The following is a 23,806-nucleotide window of genomic DNA, read 5'->3' as shown; positions in this document are numbered from 1 at the left end:
TATGTTCTGGTGGCTTCAATAATGCTATGGTTTTTTTTGTCTCGTCAAAAATTTATTGGATCATTCTATATCCTCTTGAAAAATACCTGTATATTGAATCATAAGTGACTTGACAGCCATTGATGCAATGTTAAAGCAGTAATAATAATATGATAGACATTAGGGTAAGAATAATTAATGTTCCAAATACACTAGGCCCACTGCAACATCAGCAGCAGCAGGTCTAACAGCAATAGCTGCAGCGGCCATTAGCTATCCTTTGTTGGATAAAAGTTCCCCCAGACCCGACCGTGTGTCACAGTCTTCACCTGTACGCATCCAATATGCTGCAGCAAGCATTCTTGTAACACCTATCCGCCTTCCGTTTGGTCGTCCTTTCGATCTTTTACTGTCTCCTGGAATCAGCAGACTGTGTCTATCCTTGGTGTACCGACCATCCGTTCGTTTGGCTTCCATTTCAGTATCATTAGGGTCTTAACTACGTTTTACGCTCCAATCTGTCTCCTGATCCGTTGTCTGTCATGTTTCCCAGTAACTCCCAACAAGCACCCTGAGTTAGATACCATAGTAACAGCGTTAAACTGCGAATTGAAGAAGTTTGTCTCAACCAGCGCATTAACCTGGATTTCCTGTTTATAGTGAGGAGGCGGTGGAGAATCAGCCGATCCAAGCAGAGGAAGGCAACTCCCAGACTGTAGAACAATAATGTAATTTTTGTACGCCAGAAAAAGGACGCCATACAAAACATAATAAACTTCAGATTTTTCAGCCTCCTGCCCGTAATCAACAAGGTATTTATCAGTAAGCGGGTAAAATGACATTGCATTCAAGCTGGCAAAGAAATAAGCTGACGTTATGAACGGGTACAATCGAAGTGTATGACCGGTTCTGAGTGATGTTGTAGGACTTGGACTTTTAACGCGGAAACCATTAAAAAATTGGGGGTCGCTTAGCGAATCATGAAGTGGCGTGTGTAGGGAAATAGTAGGAGACACAGAGAAGCAAATAATCAGTGAGTCAGGAAACAGAATGGAACGGCAGACGCAGTTATGGCTGCAGTTAGGATGAAATGGCGGTGGCCGGGACTGGGATGGCAGGTGGACCAATTAAGTTCTTTGCTGGATTCCGAGGGAGAAGAAAAGACCTAACCGAAGATGGATAGATAACACTGCAATATGTGCAGGAGAGATACGCATGCTCAAATCGAAACGCCTGTAATGCGTAGCAGTGAGAAGGAGAGACCTTTATCCGACAGCGGATATCAAATGGATGATGATGACGACAATGACGTTGTCGACGACGATGATGATAACTGATGACACTAGGCAAGATAAAACAATGTCACAAGTGAAAGTTACAAGTTTGGAAATTTGGATCTTTTGAGTGTTCTGCAGTAACATTTGCTTCAAAAACTTGTTTATTGTAAAACAATCGATGCTCGCTGCTAATGTGTGGCCTACCCCAGCGACAAGAGTGCATAGGATCGTTAGTTTCCATTCTGAAAGTTAGCTACTCCGTTTACGTAATATTTTGTAACTATAACAGCATTCGTTAACAGTTGAAATAAGTCAACTCATAGAGATACCTGGGTATAACAGTTTGTAAGTGTGTGTAATGGAATGATCCCATACGCTGAGGGGCGGGCAAGATTTGGTTTGGCATTTTGTGCCTTGGCTCGAGGGCCATAGGAGTCCTCGCTGCAGGTTTCCCCCACTCCCACCGCACGCCGTCTGAACGCTTGGAGGGGGGATGTGGAGTGGGAAACTACGAACGCGCCGCATTTAAATGGCAGTGCAGTCGCACTTTGTTTTATATTTCACACTTCTCAACAACATAGATTACCAAAAAGAAAATCGGTAATTTTTAATCGTTTTGGCGCTCCGGAGACATACTGTAATTGTTGCCTGTTTCAAACTGTCTGCGTACGGATAGCCAAAAAGATTTTCACAGATTTTCGCACTCTGGTTCCCATGCAGTCATGATTTATTTAGTTTCATAATCGAAAAAACGTTTCTCACACAAATACGTGAATCGAAATACTGCAGCACGTTTGCAGCCTCATTATGGAAACGTGAAAACTACCTGAGGAAAGCAGTGTGGACGTCCTGGATAGTTTTAACCTAAAAGGTTTTGTCATTAAAATGGGAATCCGTTACATGTGCACATCCACAGAACTCTTTGAACTGAAACGGTAAAACGTGTCGATAACAGCAAAATGTTCTGTCAGCTATCCTTCACAAGGCCACAATGAATATTTCAACCTCGCAGTTTCTTTAACGACACTATGAGCAGGGAACTGGAGTGAGTTTGTCAGAATGTGCTAAAATCATCCCTGTCAAAACAGAAAGAAGTTGTTTTTCACCTCGCAATTTCGCTTTGTTTCCAGTGTGCAGTCGAGTCGATGTCTGCAACCCTTTCCGGATGTTTTAATTTTCGCTCCTGCGCACCTTTTTCTTGCATACATTCAACAGTAGCGAGTTTTGTAACGAAAAATTGTTCCAGCCATGCCCCTTAACTCAACCAACCTACTTACCGGTAATATGTAAATTCTCCATACTCTTCGTTCATTCCCATCGAAAACTGTTGAAGCTGACAGTGAAATAATGCGTGCAACTTCAGAATTTTACTATTCATTGCACTAATTTCATATCGTGCTTCATGCCGCAAGTTTAGATCAAAGTACTTCTAGAAGTACTGAACGATGATTCTCGTCTGTCGATCGTTGTAGTTCTTTGCTCCTTCATTGTCAACTAAATCTTTAAACTGTACACGGTATTGTAATATTGTAATATTGATATGTTGTATCATAGCAAATGTGCAGCACCGTTGCTTATGCGAGTGCGTAATAAATATTGAGGATTCTTATCCCTCTCTTCCGTCATTCCCATTCATTTTTAAAGGCTTGTGCCGATAGGTTGCCAGATTGCCACTTTTTCTACAAAACAGCCACTGGACCTGTGAACGTCCTTCGTGCAACGAAAGTCATGCCGCCCGATAAATCTCACACCGCAGTACTAGGCGAAAGGCCGCGCTGTACCGGGTGCTCCCAGGAAAGGACAAGCAAGTGCTAGGCACGCCGAGCCGTGCCCCGCACACCCGGACAGCGTGAAATTTGGCACGGACTGCCGTTCAGTTGCAGAATACTGGGAAAATCTACTGAGCCTTCAAAGGAGCTGCTTAAAAAATAGTCGTGCGACCCGTCATACAATATTGCTCAAGTGCGTGGGATCCGTAATAAATACGACTAACACGAGACATTGAATGTATACAAAGAAAACAAAGCTAATGAACACAGGTTTGTCTGACCCATGGAAGAACGTCAAGGACGTGCTCAAAAACTTGAATTGCTAGACTTATGAAGACAGATGCCGATCACCCCGCCGAAATCTATTTAAAAAGTTTCAAAAAGCAACATTCAGCTAGCAGTTTAGCAATGTACTATTACCCCCCTACGTATCGCCCCTGCAGGGACGGCATAGATAAGATTAGGCTAATTAGAGCGCTCACAACAGTCTTTCTTTCCGTACTCTAGTACGTGGTAGAATAGAAGCATCCTCTGGCACTCCGAGCGAGGTGGCGCAGTGGTTAGCACACTGGACTCGCGTTCGGGAGGACGACGGTTCAATCCCGCGTCCGGCCATCCTGATTTAGGTATTCCGCGATTTCCCTAAATCGCTCCAGCCAAATGACGGGATGGTTCATTCGAAACGGCACCTCCGACGTCCTTCCCCATCCTTCCCTGATCCGATGAGACCGACCACCTCGCTGTCTCGTCTACTCCCCCAAAACATCCCCAACCCGTCCTCTGACATGTACTTCAAAATGATCGCAGAGAGTAGCTGTTTATGTACATGTAGACGCAAAGTGCAGGCTGCCTCTTCCCTCGACAAGCGAATGTGCGCCCCCTGTGTGGAAGCACACACACGGTCCGGTCACATTAAAGCGAACACCTGCCAAAGCCTGAATAAGCGCCCTTGGCAGCGCGGGCGTGCAGGAGTCAGTGAGGTTCTGCAGTACACCGACACGGATGTGGAGCCATGCCAATTCAAAATCCTTGGCCAGCTGCGCTAGGTTTTTTGGTCGGGAATCCGTAGCGCAAACAGCCCGATCGAGATGGTTTCACACGTTCTCGATTGGGTCTAAATCCGCGGAACTTGATGGCCAAGAGAGAACGGTAGAATCACCCTGGTGCTCTTAGAACCACGCACGTCCATTTCCAACTGCATTGTTCTACTGCTAAAAATATTCAAGCCGACGAAAAAAAAAAAACTGCATGTAGGGCTGGATATGGTCTCCAAGGATAGACTTATACTTGTGTTGATTCATAGTGCCTTCCAAAATCACGAGATCAGCCAGCGAATGCCACGGAAACATTCCCCAGACCACAACGCTCCCACCTCCGTCCTGAACGATTCCAACGACTGTTGCAGGGCCGTGTACGCCAACGGCCATGTATCTGTCGGAGCTTAGAATATGACTCGCCTGAAAAGGCCACTCAGTGCACGTTCGTTGCGGTACTGGAGTGCAAATTCCAGCCTTCGTCACCGATGAACAGAGACAAGATGGGTGTATGAACCAGGTGCATGCTGCGGAGGCCCGCGTGCACCAACGTTCACTGAACGGTGGTTGAGGAGACACTGTTGGTAGCGCCTTGGTTAATTTGCGCAATTAGTTGCTCAACAGTTGTGCGTCTACTCTGCAACTACTATTCACCCCTGTCATCTAAGGCCTATAGTGCACCACAGATGCTTCGGTGCCGGTTTTGAATAGCACCATATCACATGCACGGTATATTTTCTCCACGATGGCACTCGTAAAATTTACAAACAGCCATTTCAGTAACGCTTCCAGCTACGGCTCAGAAGCCAGTGCTCATATGGAAGCCAGATAAATCGTTTCGTTGACGCATTGGGACAATGGTTCCACCACGACACGACACAATTTATATACACTCCACCGCCAGTGCTCCCTGCTGCCTGTAAGTGGTTAATTCACGTTGACGTCGAACTTAGACAGTGATCACATTAATGTGACTGGACGGTGTAGTTTAAAGACATTCAGACTGCTGGAAGAGACCAGTAGACTGTCAGTGAGCAAAATTTTTCAGATGTGTCCCAAGATCTTGTCTGCGTAGAAAATCAAATCCCGAGCGACTTATGTTGTACATGGTGTTTATAAATGAATATCGGGGTTTTAACGCTTTATAATATTTATTAAATTAAACTTAGAGTTATAAATGATATGCCAAGTGAAAGAGCAACTCAAACAGTTTTACCAAGAAGCTTAGAAATGTTCAATGTGATCACCATTTGTCTCACGGCACACATTCAGTCTATAGCCCAAGCGCTGGATAGGCCACAAGGGGCCCAATGACAGGACTTGCTTTGCATGGCGTCCACGTTCCCCCGACCAAACGCCATGCGATTTTTTCCTTTGGGGCTTCAGCGAGGATCGTGTGTATGTACCTTCGCTACCAGCAGACCTCCCTGAATTAAGAAACCGGATTCAAGCAGCTGCTGCTACAATCACTGAAGACACACTTACCAACGTTTGGGAAGAACTCGGCTATAGACTTGATGTGTGCGGTGCGCCAAATGGTGTTCACATTGAACATTCATAAGGCTCTTGGTAAAACTGTTTGAGTTGCGCTTTCATTTGACATATCATTTATAACTCTAAGTTTAATGTAATAAATATTATAAACGCCGATATTCATTTATAAGCACCCTGTATTTGTATCTTACATTAGAACGTTCGCTGAAGAACTTTTCCCTGTGTACCGGAAGCAAGTTGTCGGGTTCGAAGGGGGTACCATGTCTCGAGTTCACGCCTATCAGCTATCTTCGCGTCGCAGCTCCGTGTTGAATTCGTGCAACACTATCGTCTGTCACGGCAGCGTATCCCATGGCGACGTAGTGACTCTTGCCAACCGTTTATTATTCACTTATTTGGTGACTTTCGCCAGTAGTTTATCACTCGTCATTTTGATCAATCTGAGGCAAAATATTCGTGATTTAGTCAGCTAAAAGGTAAGTGAATTGTCATACTTTATTATGAAACATTTTTATTTACAGACAGTTGTTAAGTTACATGAAATTAATAAAATAATTAGTTTTCCAAAGTGCCTTAAGGTCAGATAAAAGTATATATTGTGACTGAAATAATATGAAGACAATTTGTATTGCAGTCGTGTGTGCCGCTGGGTGCTATCGTTTTAGAAACACTTGTTTGAGCAGCGTACTTTGCTGTTATTTTCTTGATGATGTCTGTAGAGTGGGTGTCTCTGTTACCACGAGCTTCCCCCATACTCTCAAACCCCCTTCCCTTTATCCACTAGCCGACCGAATGCCGCGCAGGGTGGAGCAGGGGAGAGCAGACGCGATCGGCCAATGCTGGGCACGAACTCCACCCCCTTAGAGCTTCCGAAACGCCACCGAGGGCGCAAGTCGCTCTCGGCTTATACGACTTCAGTTGAGAGACTTCGGTTGTCTTACCGCTGGGACCGGCGTTTTCCTGAGATTGAAGTCAACGTCTCCATTGATCTGGCCGGCGCTCAATCGTATCTCTACACCCTCCTCTAAAACACAGGCCCAAACTGACGAGGTCTGTCTTAGTACTTTCGTTTATTTATTTTACACAGAGTTCCCTGTAGGCAAGCAGTAGAAAGGAGGTGCGATGTAGTGAAGGCGCTCATGCTACAGGCAACACCTAGAAATGACGTTAATGTACACTTTCGATGGATTATTTTTCGTTAACGACTGCACCCTGCTGGAGGCCCGTCTGCAAAACAGGCAGCTGATTCGCCAAGAGAGATTAAGATCACACACAATATGAAGATAATAGCTGAATGGTAAGTGCAGTATGGAATGCAATTTTCCCAAGTCAGCTGTATAGTGCAAAAACATAAAAAGGTGAAGAGACAACACAATAATTTTGATAAGTAATAGTGATGTAACTGCATCATACTGTGGTTGCACAATGTTTATATAGTGGATTACCTGCACTGCAGTGTCTGCTAATATTCTTCAGTTTGATCTGTGTTTGGGGATTATTTCTTTCTTTGCCTGCGTCTAATACAAGCCTTATTAGGGCGAGCAATTCGCGGAAATCTCTTGTTCACGTGTTGCTCTAGACATTGCAGGTGTGATGTTTACATGTGAAATTTTTATTATTTACATTCTTATCTGATAAAGGCGCCTTATCCACTTCCTGAGCCATGAACGTGAGCGGCTTCTGTGCGTTGGCAGTGTTCGAACTGATCCCCACTGAGTACCATAATACAATTCATTATAAAATCAGATTCCGATGCCCGTTCTATTTTTGAAAGCAGAAATGATAATCCACTACTGGTTTGCTGGGCCTATCGTAACTTCACCAGATCCCCTTCACCGTCTCTTTTCAGGATTCCTGTAGGACCTTCACAGCTACTGTAGCGATCCCGGCACACACGCAGTCCCCACCGTACCTCGCTCCTACAGGCAATACCCTACTTCATGCTGTTGCCGTCTCCCACGACTTGGACAAGCATTGTAGTGATGGATGATATAATGATTACAGTAGCACAAGTAATTGGTGAAAGGAAGATGAAAGCTATATTGTTTGCAGATGATCTGATGATTTGGGGGAATAAGGAAGAAGTACAAGAGCAGTTTCACGTATGGGAACGAACAGTACAAGAGTATGGGATGAAATTTAGTATAAGTAAGAATGAGATGATTATCACAACAAGAAAGGAGGAGAGAGAACAACTGGAATAACAATTGGTGGGGAGCGACTGAGGAGAGTGGAAAGTTTCAAATACCTCGAAAGCCTGATACAGGAAAATGAAAAAAAAGAAAAAACGAGAGAGAAAAATAAACGAGCAGGGGAGAAAAGGAGAAGCGTTTTTGAACATATCTGATATGGAGCAAGAATGTACCCCAAATCAGTAAAAAGGTTATATACCGGTCATACTATGTCCCGATCCTGACATATGCATCAGAAACCTGGGTTATGAAAGGAAGAGAGAAAAGCAAAGTCCAAGCTAGTGAGATGAAATTCTTGAGAGACAGTATTGGAGTGAGAAAGATAGACAGGTTAAGGAATGAGAGGATCTGAGAGTTAATGAAGGTGGAACCATTACAAGAGGAGATAGAGAAATCAACGCTGAGATGGTACGGACACATTAACAGAATGGAGGAGAAGTGGATACCCAGGAGGATACACGAGATGAAACTGGAAGCGAAGAGACCAAGAGGAAGACCGAGAGACAGATGGCTGAAAGGAGTAGAGGATTGCGTCCAGAAGAAAGGAGAAGACTGGACCAAGGTGAAAACGGAGAGATGGTGGCAAGACAGAAGACGATGGGGGGGGGGGGGGGGGGGGCGGCTATGTTCCATACAGACCCGGCCAGAGGCTGGAAGCTGTTCAATATGATGATGATGATGATGATGATGATGATAAAATCAGATTCTTTTGTTACCAGCTTGTTACGCTGCTTCCGTTCCCAACTGCTAGGTACTAGAACACAGTCAGATACTGACTCCAACTCTCGGTAAGTAGGTGACGATGTGCGATGTACAAGTCGTGAGCCATTTTCGTTTTGCGGAGTAACCTAAAGTGCGCCGTATGGTGATGGAGTGGCTGTGGGACAGTTAAGCACTCGCCTGCGGTGTTTCGGGCTGAAGCTGTTTTGTGCGTGGCTTAGCTTACCGGCAGCAGCTGGGCAGTGGGCGGTCGCGAAGCTGTCTATTAATAGGCGGCCGAGTCCAACTGCTCGAGGCGGCGACAGACGAGGAAACGCGACGCGACGCGACAGACAATGGCCGCACTCTGGTTCACTTGCGAAACCAAAACCTCGTCTCACCGGCACACGTCGTCCTCTGCCTCATCCTCCACCAGCGAGTCCGGAATCTTCAAGAAAATCTGGAAAACACACGCCAAATGTTCAGCACAGTCAAAAAAGCACAAATGAGACATGTATATGCGTATCACGGGATCATTATTTGATTATATTAGGTGCTCCCTAAGACATTAATATGTTTCCCTATTGTGGAAATGTTCAAACCTGCAATAAACAAGAGTGCTACGAATGGACGTAACAATGTAACATTTCGAGCTACGTGGAAAAGTCAAGTGATGTACAGATTATGCCGATAAGATTCTAAAAGTTACAGTTTTTCACGAAAATCAGCATTTAAGGAACTATTGCTAGTTTTCTGTAGCTCTCAAACTAAAAGTTGCCACAACGATTAATACGTGAAATGGCCTCATCGCAAATATTTCACGAAGCTACTTTGTCAAAGTGAAACACATTGTCGCAAAATCTATGAAAATACTAGTAGGTAACCAAGCTAGGAGAGGGTCGTTATTATGGAGACACCATACATCCTAAGGATTTGGTTGGCGGGGCCTGCGTGGCAAATGTAGTCTAGGTTAGCGAATGTGGCACGCATTTCCGTGTACGCATCCGCCGCGTGTTGTCATGTAGGGAGTCTCCTGTGCTGACTCTCGTTCTGACATCCGCACGTGGCTGCCTTTTACAGCCACAAGCAGTTTCCTAAAGTCATTCGCACGTAAAAAAAACTTTCGTGTCAACTATTGACTAACCCACTGACAAAAAAAAAGAGGAATTATCATCTGAAAGTTATCTGTACTTTCTGCAAGCGAAGTTTTTACATACATCAGGAACTCATCTAAACACATTATAAATTAAGCTGCCCTTCCGCGTTTTCCTGTCTGTATGTGAAGGCGTAAAGGCTAGCCTCAGAAACTACTGCAGGAATTTTGATACGGTTTTCACTAACAGACAGGCTCATTTTACGAGGAAGCCATCTGTACACTACTACGTATAATAAACGAGTAGTCCAGTCGTATATGCTTACTGCTACATACTTAACAGATTGTAAATCCGTCTTTGCAACTCCTAAAATGATTTTTTTATTAATTTAAAACTGTGTCGGTGGTCCACTGACGAAGTTTTAAATGAATCAGACGAAATGCACAGGCTAAAATCCCCCTCATTTTTAATAAACCGGCCGCTGTGCGGTTCTAGGCGCTTCAGTTCGGAACCGCGGTGCTGCTACGGTCGCAGGTTCGAATCCTGTCTTTGGCATGGATGTGTGTGATGTCCTCAGGTTTAAGCAGTTCTAAGTCTAGGCGACTGATGACCTCAGATGTTAACTCCCATAGTGCTTAGAACCATTTGAACCATTTTTAATAGTAGTAAGCACCGATTTGGAATACTTTATTTAATTATACTGCAATTGCGGACAACGTGGTCTCACCAACACAGAAAAGATACGTGTGTGTGTCTGTTTGTTTTTGTGGCCCAGTAGAGTTCTCATTCGCCTTCAGCAAATTCAACCAAATTTGGTATCCATATAACTTGGCACGAGACAATTACCTTAGGGATAACGTACGCCTCGCATCCCTGTTTGGGGAGGGGCGGTGGTGGATTGCGGCTGGCTGAACAGGAGGGTGGAGGGGAACTAACGACAAATGAGCATAACCTTGGATTGCAAGAGCCAAAACTTTAAGCTAGGTATACACGGAAGAGTTTTTGAACTACAGAGAGCTTTTGAGAGTAGTCAGTGTCGTGCCGGCCGCTGTGGCCGAGCGGTTCTAGGCGCTTCAGTCCAGAACCGCGCTGCTGCTACGGTCGCAAGTTGGAACCCTGCCTCGGGCATGGATGTGTGTGATGTCTAGCTCGCCGGCAGTGTCCGAGAGTGGGGCAAGATGTCAGTCGCACTCTACGAGTTTAGACCTCTCGTGTAGACAGCGGCCGTCATCTGTCAAGAGCTACTCGCCGTAGCTCTCAGACAAGAGAAACTATATCAAATTTGTCGGGAGAGCTGAGAGTCTTGGGCGGCGATATTGCTTCCCATATTTGTGCCGTATTTCACAGTTTGTTCACTATCACAACTCAGTAATATATTTTCCCGTACTGATGCAGATATTAAATCAAGAGTATCCACGAAATTGCATGTTTTGGGCCATGATGATTGAAGAAATCACCCGTTTTGCCTGAAAAAGAACTGCACGACAGGTTTCGGAAGTTATAGGCTTAAACAATGATAAGCAGCAAATAACATACAAATAGTCATAATCATATTATATAGGATCAACAAACGAAAATAAAAAAAAATTGTCGCTCTAGAGACTCGATCCCACGACAATATGAATAACAGAATAGCGCACTACCTAATACGCCACATGAACACTACAACACGCTTCTCTGTAATCATATACCGGCATTGTCGGAACAGTTTAGACAACTATCGCGATGGATACGCACTATGAGTGAATGTCAGCGAAGTGTCGGTAAACAAAGTATGAAGAAAGCTACCATGAAGTGGACTTGGGACGAATTTGTGCATTTAATTAGTTTGTAAGAGGAAAGATCAGCACATTGAATGTACAGGTATTAGACTACAGGAACTGAGATAAGAAACAAAGTTTGTTGGCCGAAATGAGTACGGTTTTTAACACCTCCACAGAAGAAATTTACCAGTATATCCACAACTCTAGGAATAAGGCAAATTACTTTTATAACATAGATTAATTGACATAGAAAAACAAGTGAAGTTATGTCTGAAAGTAATCGTTTTGGAAGTCGTAAATTTGCCATTTAACTTCTATTAATATAATGTCGTATTTATTGATCATGCAGGGTGTTCGGAAATTCACGATACAAACTTCTAAGAGTGAGTACATAACACTTTGAATAGGAACCCATGTCCGGAAACGTATCGTTTCCATTTTACGACTGGTTCAGTTCAGACGTGTAACGCATCCACGTCTGCTGAGGGACACGGAAGACTCGCAGAGTAGCTTGTCCTGCTATGCAGTGGGGTAGATGGATGACGTGTACTACGTCAGTCACGCGATTTCACTTAACGTCTGCCTTGCTACGAGGCTCCTTTGGAGAGAGAGGGAAACCCGCTGGCACGACTTCTGACCGCTGCATCAAGAACAGAAGAGACGCCAGGTAGCGTGAAGAGTGTGTACCAGAACGTGCATCGTAGGTACAATATCTGTAACAAGTTTGTGGTCGCCACATCGAGCTGCTGTTGTAATGAATCAGTACTGTTCTGTACGTACTGTATGCTTGGGTCTTTTTTTGTTATGTAATAATGTAAACACGCCATATTTTAGTGTTAATGCAAACAAAAGTGCGTAACGGAAAAGTGAGTATTTCGTTACGTCTCCTTTCGAATTGTACTGCGTCACTCCTACTTCAATTCCTCAAACAGGAGTGGATGAATTAAACATCTGAATTGTAAGCGTCGTAGAACGGAAAGCGAACGTTTCCGGACATTGGCTCTTATTCAAAATATTATATACTTACTCCCCTCTGCAAGTTCTACAAGTATATAAGGGAAATTTCCGAATACCCTTTATTATCATATTGGGCGTTGAACAGATCTTCAGGAATTACGAGTGGTTCCTTAAGTCAATATAAGTAAAAACATTCGGGTAAATGTATGTTCGGAAACTCTCCATTTAACAGATATCCGCCCTATTTGGTTTTTGGACGTGTGTGGGTATCAAGATGAATTTGGTGTAGTATTATTTTATCGCAATTGTTACTCTACCGAATATTAAACAGAATAAAAGTAGCTGATGCTGGAAATAGTAGTAACAGAAGTAGCCTGTCTTTAACATGAATGGTTTTATATATGACAGACGTCGATTTAGGATACGATTATAAAGAGTATTTCTTCCATATTCATCGCTGTCATTCTTGAACAATTTCCATATTGTTGTGGGTTTTCCATCACAAGCTCTACAATGATATTCTCGCATACTCAAAAATCATCCCTGCCGAATTCTCTCTTTTATTCTCAGCAACACGGTCGTTTCCTTTTTTTATTTCCCACTAAAGGTATTAAAAGTGCAGCTGCAAGCCGACGCTCTCCCATCGCAACCTCTTCCTTCACACACAGAACTACGATAAAAAAATCTGTGAGCTCTCATAGACACTCTCACCTTGCTATGTGGAAACGCTTCCGACATCTACTCTCGCAAGACTCTCAGACACTGACAGAAAGTACTCGGAAGGAACTGTTAGAACTAACTATCAGCAATAAATTCGTCCGAAGTGTAAACAATTCTGCGAGTACTACTACAGACACAGATTCAAGTAGAACGGCCTTTACTGTGGTGAAGGGCCAGCAGGTGTGTGCTCTGACACTACACCTCTTGGATACCTACAGCACCTATCGCAGTATCAGTCCCCTGCTGTTTTTTCTCTGTCCACTTGTTTACTCACTGACTCATCTCGCCTTTCTGTTGGGTTTGCTTTCGATTCGTTTGTTTTCAAGTTAATTACATAAATGACCTATTTATTTCAATCATCCATACAGGGACTAAGTGCTCGGATTAAAAGGGGTGTATAGGAGAGGGATGTAGCCTTTCACCTCTACTGTTCAATCTGTACATCGAAGAAGCAATGACGGAAATAAAAGAAAGGTTCAAGAGTGGAATTAAAATTCAAGGTGAAAGGATATCAATCATAAGATTTGCCGATGACATTGATATCCTCAGTGAAAGTGAAGAAGAATTACGAGGTGTATTGAATAAAATGAACAGTCTGATAAATACAGAACATGCATTGAGAGTAAATCGAAAAAAAAAAAAACGAAAGTAATGAGAAGCAGCAGAAATGAGAACAGTGAGAAACTTAACATCAGGGTTGGTGATCAGGAAGACGGAGCACAGTGGACATAAAAAGTAGATTAGCACTCGCAAAAAGGGCATTCCTGGCCAAGAGAAGTCTACTAGTTCAAACATAGGTCTTAATTTGAGGAAGAAATTTCTTAGAATATGCCTTTGGAGCACAGCGTTCTATTGAAGTGAAACATGGACTATGGTAAAACCCGAAAAGAAGATAATCGAAGAATTTCAGATGCGGTGCTACAGAAGAATGTTGAAAATTAGGTGGATTGATAAGGTAAGGGATGAGGAGGTTCTCTGGAGAAGCGGCGAGGAAAGGAATATACCGAAAACATTGCCAAGAAGAAGTAACAGTATGGTAGGACATCTGTTACGACATGGAGGAATATCTTCGATGATACTAGAGGGAGCTGCAGAGGTTAAAAACTGGAGAGGAAGACGGAGATTGGAATACATCCACGAAGTAATTGAAAACATAGGTCGCAAGTGCTACTCTGAGGTTGAAGAGGCTGGCACAGGAGAGGAAATCGTGGCGGGCCGCATCAAACCAGTCAGAAGGTCGATGACTCAAAAAGAAATGGTAACGTTGTGGACACACTAACACAGGTAACAATATTTCCTGAAACCAGGTAGCATACAGTGAAAAAAATCTGGAAAGTGGAACTTGGATTCATGTACGAAAGGTTCTGTACAAACTTAATTATGTATATAGATACTTCATCCATACGGGGAATTGAGAATCTCGACGATTTTGTCTGTTATCAATGTCGATACTGGCGGGATATCGAAACATGTGACATAAACGGCTATTTATTTTCATTGTATTTGCGTAGATGCTTACATTTCTTACGCCGTCAAGGGACCGTAGTCCATAGACTATCGTATGTGATACAAATTTCAACTTGATTCACCGTTTCAGTTAAAAGGGATCTTAATAAATGCACAGAAATGCACTGATAACATGACAAAAAACTTATTTTGTGTGACATCTTTACAGATTAACAGTTTTAGGATTTCTGGTTCAGTTATAACGCACAACGTTGCTTCTTGTTAAATTTCATCATTCTAGGTCAAAGGGAAGTAGCCTATAGGTTTTGATGAGTAAGTTTGCGAGTGTCAAAATATGTAACATGTTGTGGTTGCAGGAGAGCCAACACGTATACCTAAAGGAGACCGAAATGCACGCGTTTTAGTTCACGCAGGCTGGCGTGAGGTCTGGAACATGACAAGGGAATTAGGAGTGAGAAAAACGGACGTAGCTGAAGGCTATGCTAACTATCGTCTCGGCAAATGAGAGCGTAGAAGTCAGTGAACCATCGCTAGCAAAGTCGGCTGTACAACTGGGGCGAGTGCTAGGGAGTCTCTAGATTAGATCTGCCCTGTGGCGGCGCTCGGTCTGCATCATTGATAGTGGCGACACCCGGGTCCGACGTATACTACCGGACCGCGGCCGATTTAAATGCTACCACCTAGCAAGTGTGGTGTCTTGCGGTGACACCACATTACATATGTGGTCGTATCTTTTGAGTGAATAGTGCTACAAGTTTAATGCTTTTACACCGCCAAGGGAAAAGATTCTGTGCACAAATCAGCACGATTTTAGGAAGGATCTCTCACGGGAAACTCAGCGTTCCCTTTTCTCACACAATATCCTGCGAACTATGGATGAAGGGAGACAGGGGGATTCCATATCCTGGCTTTCCATAAAGCTTTCGACGGCGCCAACCCTTTTTTTTTCTTCATCAGTCTTCTGACTGGTTTGATGCAGCCCGCTACCAATTCCTACCCTGTGCTAATCTTTTCATCTCAGAGTAACACTTGCAAACTATCGACTGTAAAAGATGGTGTAAGCATACGATTCCCAGATTCACGAGTGGCTCGAAGACTTCTTAAGTTGCAGAACACATTACGTTGCCATCGACGGCGAGTGTTTCTCAGAGACAAGTCTACCGTCAGGAGTGTCCCAGGACCGCTGCTAATTTCTGCATACATAAATGATCTGGCGGAGAGGGTAAGCAGCGGTCATCGGCCGTTTGCTGATGATGCTGTGGCGCACGGGAAGATGTCGTCTTTGACTTAGGAGGATACAAATTGACTTAGACAAAATTTCTAGATGGTGTGGTGAATCGTAGCTAGTTCTGAATGTAGAAACATGTGAGGAAATGCAGATGAGTAGGAAAGACAAACCCGCAATGTTCGGATACATCTTTAGTCGTGAGCTGCTCGACACAATCACGTCGATTAAATACCTAGGCATTATGCTACAAAGCGATGTGAAATGCAATGAGCACTTAAGTATTGTAGATGGGAATATGAATGGCCGAATTCGGTTTATTGGGAAAATCTTAGGAAAGTGTGGCTGATCTGCAAAGAAGACCGCATATAGGACACTAGTGTTACCCGTTGTTGAGTACTATTCGAGTGTCTGGGATCTGCACCAGGCCGGATTGAAGGAAGACATCGAAGCAGTTCAGAGGCGGACTGCTAGATTTGGTACCGGTAGGTTCGAACAACACGCAAGTATCATGGAGATGCAGGAACTCAAATGCGAATTACTGGAGGGGAGGCGACGCTCTTTTCTTTTCGACGAGCACTATTGAGAAAATAAAATTTAGAGAACCTGCGCTCGGTGCAGACAGCAAAACAGTTCTACTGCTGCCAATGCACATTTCACGTAAGTCACCACCAATATATGAGAAATTAGGGCTCGTACGAAAGCATATAGACAGTCCATTTACCCTCGCACTATTTTCGAGTGTAACAGGAAAGGAAGTGAGTAGTGCTGGTACATGCTAACTTCCTGGAAGGAGAAGATGGGGAAGACCACATAAGGAGTGGCTAAAGTGTTGTGGCGTAACCACAAGCGCCGGAACAGGACGAAGAACGGAAGACTAGAGAAGACAGTGAAGATTAGGACCCAGTCACGACAGGATAGACACCTGCAGAAAGTGAATGTAGGCGGCCCCCTGCCTGTCTCGCCGGCCATTAGTGCTAAGTAGCGGATTAGTGGACTATATTCGCAGAGCATTAGCACGGCCCTGCAGAGTGCTATGGACCGTTATTAGTGATCCAGAAACTGTTGACAAACATACATGAACTCTGACTTGGTTGCATGTAGGCCGTCGTTTGCGACACCTTTGAAGATACAAGTTAAGTATTGTCAATCTGCTTTATAGAAATAAAACTACTAATGTTATTTGCTTGATTTGTTGTATAGCATTCCGAGAACGCAGCATCCCTTAGGCTCTCTATACGAGACGAGTGGGCAAGACCCAACATAAAGGATATCCAAGAAGCGATGGAAAGAAGAGGATAAGCAGAGGATGAGGAAAATGGGGAGATCGAGGCGTTTGGTGACAGAGTTGCGGGAATAGCGACAGCTGTAGGGTCCCCACAAAAAAGTATACGTTAACAATCGCTGTAGTAGTAGTAGTGGTAGTAGTAATTCTATTTCTATTCATCTGTGCGTAACTTTTGGTCGGATATTGGACATGTCAAGGTGTTAAAAGTTAAGAGTAGCAAAAATAACTTAGTTCATACATAAAGGCAGTTATATATTAACAGCTGTTATTAGACGAGGATGGAACAAGCCCTTCTCATATCAAAAACAATCCTGGTTCAAAATGGTTCAAATGGCTCTGAGCACTATGGGACTCAACTGCTGTGGTCGTCAGTCCGCTAGAACTTAGAACTACTTAAACCTAACCAATCTAAGGACATCATATACATCCATGCCCGAGGCAGGATTCGAACCTGCGACCGTAGCAGTCGCACAAACAATCCTGGTATTTGTCTGAAGTAATTTAGGACAACCAGGAAAACCTAAATAAGGATGTCCATATGAAGACTGGAACCTCTATCCTCTCACATCAGAAAAAAGTAGTATATATTAACTATGAAGTCATAGATGGAGTTTAGAGATGTACCGTGCAAGCAAGTTTTCTGGCAATTCGCCGGCGATCTGTTGATCGAGTAGCGTTTCCTGGTTTTGGTCTGGGGATTTGTCGAGTTGATAAGGTCGTGAGCTGCCGAAAATGTAAATGCAGAGTTCGCACAGAACAGAGTGTTGAGTTGTGTTTACGTCAGGAGACTGTGTGGAGGCCCGTTGTAGTGTGTTGGACAGGGTGCGGCGTTGCTGATAATGGCCGAGCAAAGTCACAAGAAGGCGCCAGTTACTGGAATAGGTCGTGCCGTGGCAGTCACGTTTGACATTCGTCTGAAATCGTACAGAGAGCGGCTGAGCGTTAATTTACCGATCTTGTTACAGACTGTACCTTAGGGTGAACATCCCAGAGTCCAGGCATTAAGCAGATTTTGATAGTTCTGTCCATTGGCTGTGAGTTAGGCTGTGTGAATTTAGGCCGTTGGCATTACCTGTTAAATTACCGCAAGATGACTGAACTTTTATACAGTGACATCCAAATGAATGTGACGACAGGTCGTGCGAATTGTAATCCCATTCGATGAGCGTTCGGAATTTGTATTTTGTAATTACTGTGACACAAAAATTTTCTGTTAACGGGAGAGAGTAGTTAATGCGTAATATTGTCTTTATCGCGTGGGCCGATTATTGTCTGTGGTAGTTCACCGGTAATTCTTTTTACTGTTGTATCCGGATTTATATTTTGTAATTATTGTGATACATCAGTTTTCTTTTAACTTTAGAAAGTAATTAACGCTTAAAATTTTGTTGTTGTCTTGCGACGATGTTACTTCGAAACTGTGTGGCTGATTTATGTCAGTGGCAGTACACACATAAGTCTTTTCGCCGTGTGCATTCGTATTTATATATTTTACTACTGAAATCTAATGTTCCGTCTATTTCCGATGTAGGCAGACTGTGTACCGGTTATAGTTTATATATTTTATTATGTAATGGCGTGTGGGTCGCGCCATTGTATCTGACCACCTGTATTAATTCTTGTTAGCCCTTAACTCACAAGATGACTTTTCTGTAACATATTCTACGAGGTATCGTCTCTGAGACTCCAATCTTTAAACCAAGTTTGAAGCTATATATCATTTGAAAATTTAATTAATTTTATACAACATTTACGGTTACAATTATATAAGTGTTGTTTAAATACTCCTTGTTGATTTTATTGCTCCAAATAAAGCCAGCAGTATTATATTTTTGTATCACGCAAAATTCGCATAAATTTGTGAAAGTTTTTCAATAGTACACAATTCGAACTGTTGTAGGACTGGTGTTTTGAAAAATTGTGGTTTCTCTGTGGAAAGCAGATTTTCACATAAAATTCATCTCCGGTGTTTAAACTTGCATATAAAAACTGAACTCGATAGTCAGAAAAAGAAAGGCTGCAAAATTAACATTCAGTGCTGAGGTCTACATTTTTCTTTCCCATCACTCAGAACGCATTTGATTTTAATTAGCACATTAAGTATTTTGTTGGAGAAACAGAAAGGAGTTCATCACCATTGTCATAAAGTTCTTCCTCTGAATGGTCCTCTCGTTCGTTAGCAGTATTGTGATCACCGACTATTGAAAAATCGTTATATTCTTTGTCTACTCTTGTTCTATGTCATTGACATCATTCTCCATCCACTGACTAAAAATTTGATCGAACTTACCGTGCGTAAAAATGTCACATTCTTGCGAACACACATGCTGGAATGTGAAGTAGGAGAAACGGGCAACTGGACTGGGGGAGACGGTGGACGTTATGTTAGCTGGCATAGCGACCGCTGAGCCCTGCCAACAGCTACAAGCCAGCCGCCAGACAGGTTTAACGTCCCCACACACCGCTCACGTCACCGTCAACGGAGTCGTCCTCCCTCCATTCCCTTGCCCTACCCCACCCCTCTCCTGCCTACCACTACCTAACACACACACGCACACACACACACAAATATTCCGACACGGACCTCAGGGAAGCTTGAAGTTACGCGTCAACCACCTGCGTGTGATACCAGTTACAGGCTGAGAAAACAAATATGCAGGGTGTTACAAAAACGTACGGCCAAACTTTCAGGAAACATTCCTCACATACAAATAAAGAAAAGACGTTATGTGGACATGTGTCCGGAAACGCTTAATTTCCATGTTAGAGCTTATTTTAGTTTCGTCAGTATGTGCTGTACTTCCTCGATTCACCGCCAGTTGGCCCAATTGAAGGAAGTTAATGTTAACTTCGGTGCTTGTGTTGACATGCGAATCATTGCTCTATAGTACTAGCATGAAGCACATCAGTACGCAGGATCAGCAGGTTAGTGTTCATAACGAACGTGGTTTTGCAGTCAGTGCAATGTTTACAAATGCGGAGTTGGCAGATGCCTATTTGATGTATTTATTAGAACGGGGCAATAGCCGTGGCGCGGTACGTTTGTATCGAGACAGATTTCCAGAACGAAGGTGTCCCGACAGGAAGATGTTCGAAGCAATTGATCGGCGTCTTAGGGAGCACGGAACATTCCAGCCTATGACTCGCGACTGGTGAAGACCTAGAACGACTAGGACACCTGCAATGGACGAGGCAATTCTTCGTGCAGTTGACGATAACTGTAATGCCAGCGTCAGAGAATTTGCTGCTGTACAAGGTAACGTTGACCACATCACTGTATGGAGAGTGCTACGGGAGAACCAGTTGTTTCCGTACCATGTACAGCGTGTGCAGGCACTATCAGCAGCTGATTGGGCTCCACGGGTACACTTCTACCAATGGTTCATCCAACAATGTGTCAATCCTCATTTCAGTGCAAATGTTCTACTTACGGATGAAGCTTCATTCCCACGTGATCAAGTTGTAAATTTTCACATGTGTGGGCTGACGAGAACCCGCACGCAATTGTGCAATCATGTCATCAACACAGGTTTTCTGTGAACGTTTGGGCAGGCATTGTTGGTGATGTCTTGATTGGGCCCCATGTTCTTCCAACTACGCTCAATGGAGCACGTTATCATGATTTCATACGGGATACTCTACCTGTGCTGCTAGAACATGTGCCTTTACAAGTACGACACAACATGAGGTTCATGCACGATGGAGCTCCTGCAAATTTCAGTCGAAGTGTTCGTACGCTTCTCAACAACAGGTTCGGTGACCGATGGATGGGTAGAGGCGGACCAATTCCATGGCCTCCACGCTCTCCTGACCTCAACCCTCTTGACTTTGATTTATGGGGGCATTTGAAAGGTCTTGTCTACGCAACCCCGGTACCAAATGTAGAGACTCTTCGTGCTCGTATTGTAGACGGCTGTGATACAATACGCCATTTTCCAGGGCTGCATCAGCGCATCAGGGATTTCATGCGATGGAGGGTGGATGCATGTATCATCGTTAACGGAGGACATTTTGAACATTTCCTCTAACAAAGGATTTGAAGTCACACTGGTACGTTCTGTTGCTGTGTGTTTCTATTCCATGATTAATGTGATTTGAAGAGAAATAATAAAATGAGCTCTAACATGGAAATTAAGCGTTTCCGGACACAAGTCCACATAACATATTTTCTTTCTTTGTGTGTGAGGAATGTTTCCTGAAAGTTTGGCCGTACCTCTTTGTAACACCCTGTATACAGCGCGAGTCGCATACGACTTGAACCATCATTTAACGTAACCGGGAAAATTATTAGTCACCCACATAAAGGAGCATACTGTTTGCTTTGGAGTGCTGCAGATGGTGTAGAACTGGTACCAGGTGGTCATGCGACCCATCACTGATGACTTAGGTCATGGCAGACAAATATTGTACATATTCCAGACGCTTGTATGGAATTAGCTCTGTAATACTGGTCGACGTCCAGACGTTGACAGAAATTAGGGATCGTCCTTGGACTCGATGATGACCACATCGTTGTTGATGTTATCAACGCGGTCTGTCCAACGTTTCTACAAGTAAATATCTACCACTTGTAGCCAAGCAACACGGTGTTACAACAGCGCTTATAAAGAGATTCTAGCCAACCGTGGCTAGATACCATCGTCACAATAGGAAATGCTGATGTCAGTGAATATAGTTTCATATAAAAACGGCTTCCGAGCGATCACTGTAAAGGGAACTGCATACAGTGGATGCTTATAGTCGATTGCCTCGCAAAGGGCCGTTGCACATAAAGCTACACATCTGCACGTCCTTATTTGGCCAACCAGTAAGAAACTGGACGGAGCGGACTGTAGTCGATGTGACGGCACAGCACCGTCAACACCAATAAAAAAATTTTCTGTCCGCATCTGTTATATTATTAACTTTGAATTATATTGATCTTATCTAACGAATAAAATTGTGAATAATCATGAACTATGTGTATGTTGCCGGCCACTGTGTCCGAGCGGTTCTAGGCGCTTTAGTCCGGAACCGTGGGACTGCTACGGTCGCAGGTACGAATCCTGCCTCGGCCATGGATGTGTGTGCTGTCCTTAAGTAGTTCTAAGTCTAGGGGACTGATGACCTCAGATGTTAAGTCCCATAGTGCGTAGAGCCATTTGAACCATTTTTGTGTATGTTAAAACTTAAATATTGCACGAGAAACGAAAACATTTTGTCAGACGAAGTAGCAGATAAAGTGGCAATGTAAGTTTAGCACTGTATAAAATCTTCGGATTCCACACATGATAGGCCATAGACTAGCGGTTCACAACCATTCTGGTACCATTACTCCAGAGTGCAACCAGGGATTAGCTAGTACCCCCAGCACCTACCCCAGCATCAACAAAAGCAGTGTCAAACTAAACTTTAGAATGAAAAAGAATTTTTTTGAACAAATCAATTTTTAAAATGCCAAAAGATAAATGATATTTAGTACTTTTGTAAGGTGTCAGGCAAATCCAACACCTTCCATGAAAACTCTAACATGATAAGCAAATCCAGTAGTATGTAACATAGCTCCGAATAAATCGTGACATTAAATTAACCAAAGTAATACGAGTAACGAGTGAGCAAATGGAATACCACAGACTAACACAAAAATTCCTAAATGCACGTCATACCTTCCCACCGTGAGACAGACGCAGTTCCGAGGGGAGAAACGAGAACAGAAGCCGAGAGCAGAACTGTGTTAAGCTAGAAGACCCTACGATAAAGGACGGACTTGACACCCACAACGCCAGCTGCAAGTTTTAGCGTGAGACTTTTTCGCGTCTCTGTTACCTTAGGACAACCCCCCAGCCCATGTTAAAAGATACAGCCCTCCAGAAGAACAGTATAGATTTTACGATAACGATAAAAGGACCACACCAGCTGCGAGTTTTAGCGTGAGACTTTTTCTCGTCTCTGTTACGTTGCAAACTTTAAAAACATTGCCCCACCACGAAAAATATAACGTTTCTCATTGGATAGACAGAATTTTTGTAGGCGGAGCTTAAGGTTAACATTGAGACCCTGATTGGTCAGATGAAAACTGAGCCAGTTTTTTTTTTTTAAACCAACTTCGGTAAATGGTAGTAAGGAGAAGTTAGGAGAGGTGAGTTAGTTCCGAGACGGCGAGCTGGATGGCTGCAGCGCCGGCCGCTGCCCCCCTGAAGCTGCCTAACCAACGACAAGGTAATGAACGCACGCGATGCCGCATAACAGCGCATAAAGCTTCACTCAGAACTGCAGAAGTCTCATCTGTTACACCCCGTTTTTGCGTAATACTAGTGTCGATCGTCAATTAAAGCTCATGGTGTTCACATTTGCCACTTGACGTAAAAATCTGAAACGCGATGATTTTTCTGTTATATAGTTACTGAGAAGCCACATCAGCCACTGTAATTTACGACAAGTTAGACAAGTAATTAAAGATAATTGAGGGTCACTGTAGACCATTTTGATTGTTTGATATTTTGTGAAACTTAATTTAAACCTAGATTATAGATGTGATATGGAATAGGTCATCCTTCGATCCATTGTAGAACTTGGAAACCCACTCAGGGAATATTCGTTCACATTTTTGTTGAACGCAGTTGGTTTTTACCATCCTGTATTGAAACATTTCCTCTTATCAATAGTGCAATTTATAAACAATGTTTTGTGAGTAGAATAAAATTTCCAATGGTAAACTTAACTGCTTTTTCGACGTTATTTTACCAGCTAACTAAAAATAGGAAAGCCTTGAACCCCTTCCACTAAATTTAGTTAGTATTAAGATTATTTTACAGGGAGTGCAGTGGAGCTGACGCTGAAATCATTAAGTGTTTTGTTATATCATCGCT

The 23,806-nt window shown here is 43.4% G+C and overlaps 1 protein-coding gene across 1 annotated transcript in view; it reads right to left on the bottom strand.

The window, feature by feature from the left end:
* LOC126355247 (serine/threonine-protein kinase meng-po) overlaps window positions 1-23,806 on the bottom strand; it is a 385,368-nt gene that overhangs the window by 320,158 nt on the left and 41,404 nt on the right. The window contains exon 2 of the mRNA XM_050005528.1: window positions 8,692-8,904. The gene's annotated coding sequence lies outside the window, so the exon portion shown is untranslated. The remainder of the gene's footprint in view (window positions 1-8,691; window positions 8,905-23,806) is intronic.

The sequence above is a fragment of the Schistocerca gregaria genome, chromosome 3 (assembly GCF_023897955.1).
Source record: "Schistocerca gregaria isolate iqSchGreg1 chromosome 3, iqSchGreg1.2, whole genome shotgun sequence".
NCBI lineage: Eukaryota > Metazoa > Arthropoda > Insecta > Orthoptera > Acrididae > Schistocerca > Schistocerca gregaria.
Note: the sequence above shows the minus strand (reverse complement) of the source record. Positions and strands in the feature narration are given on the sequence as shown.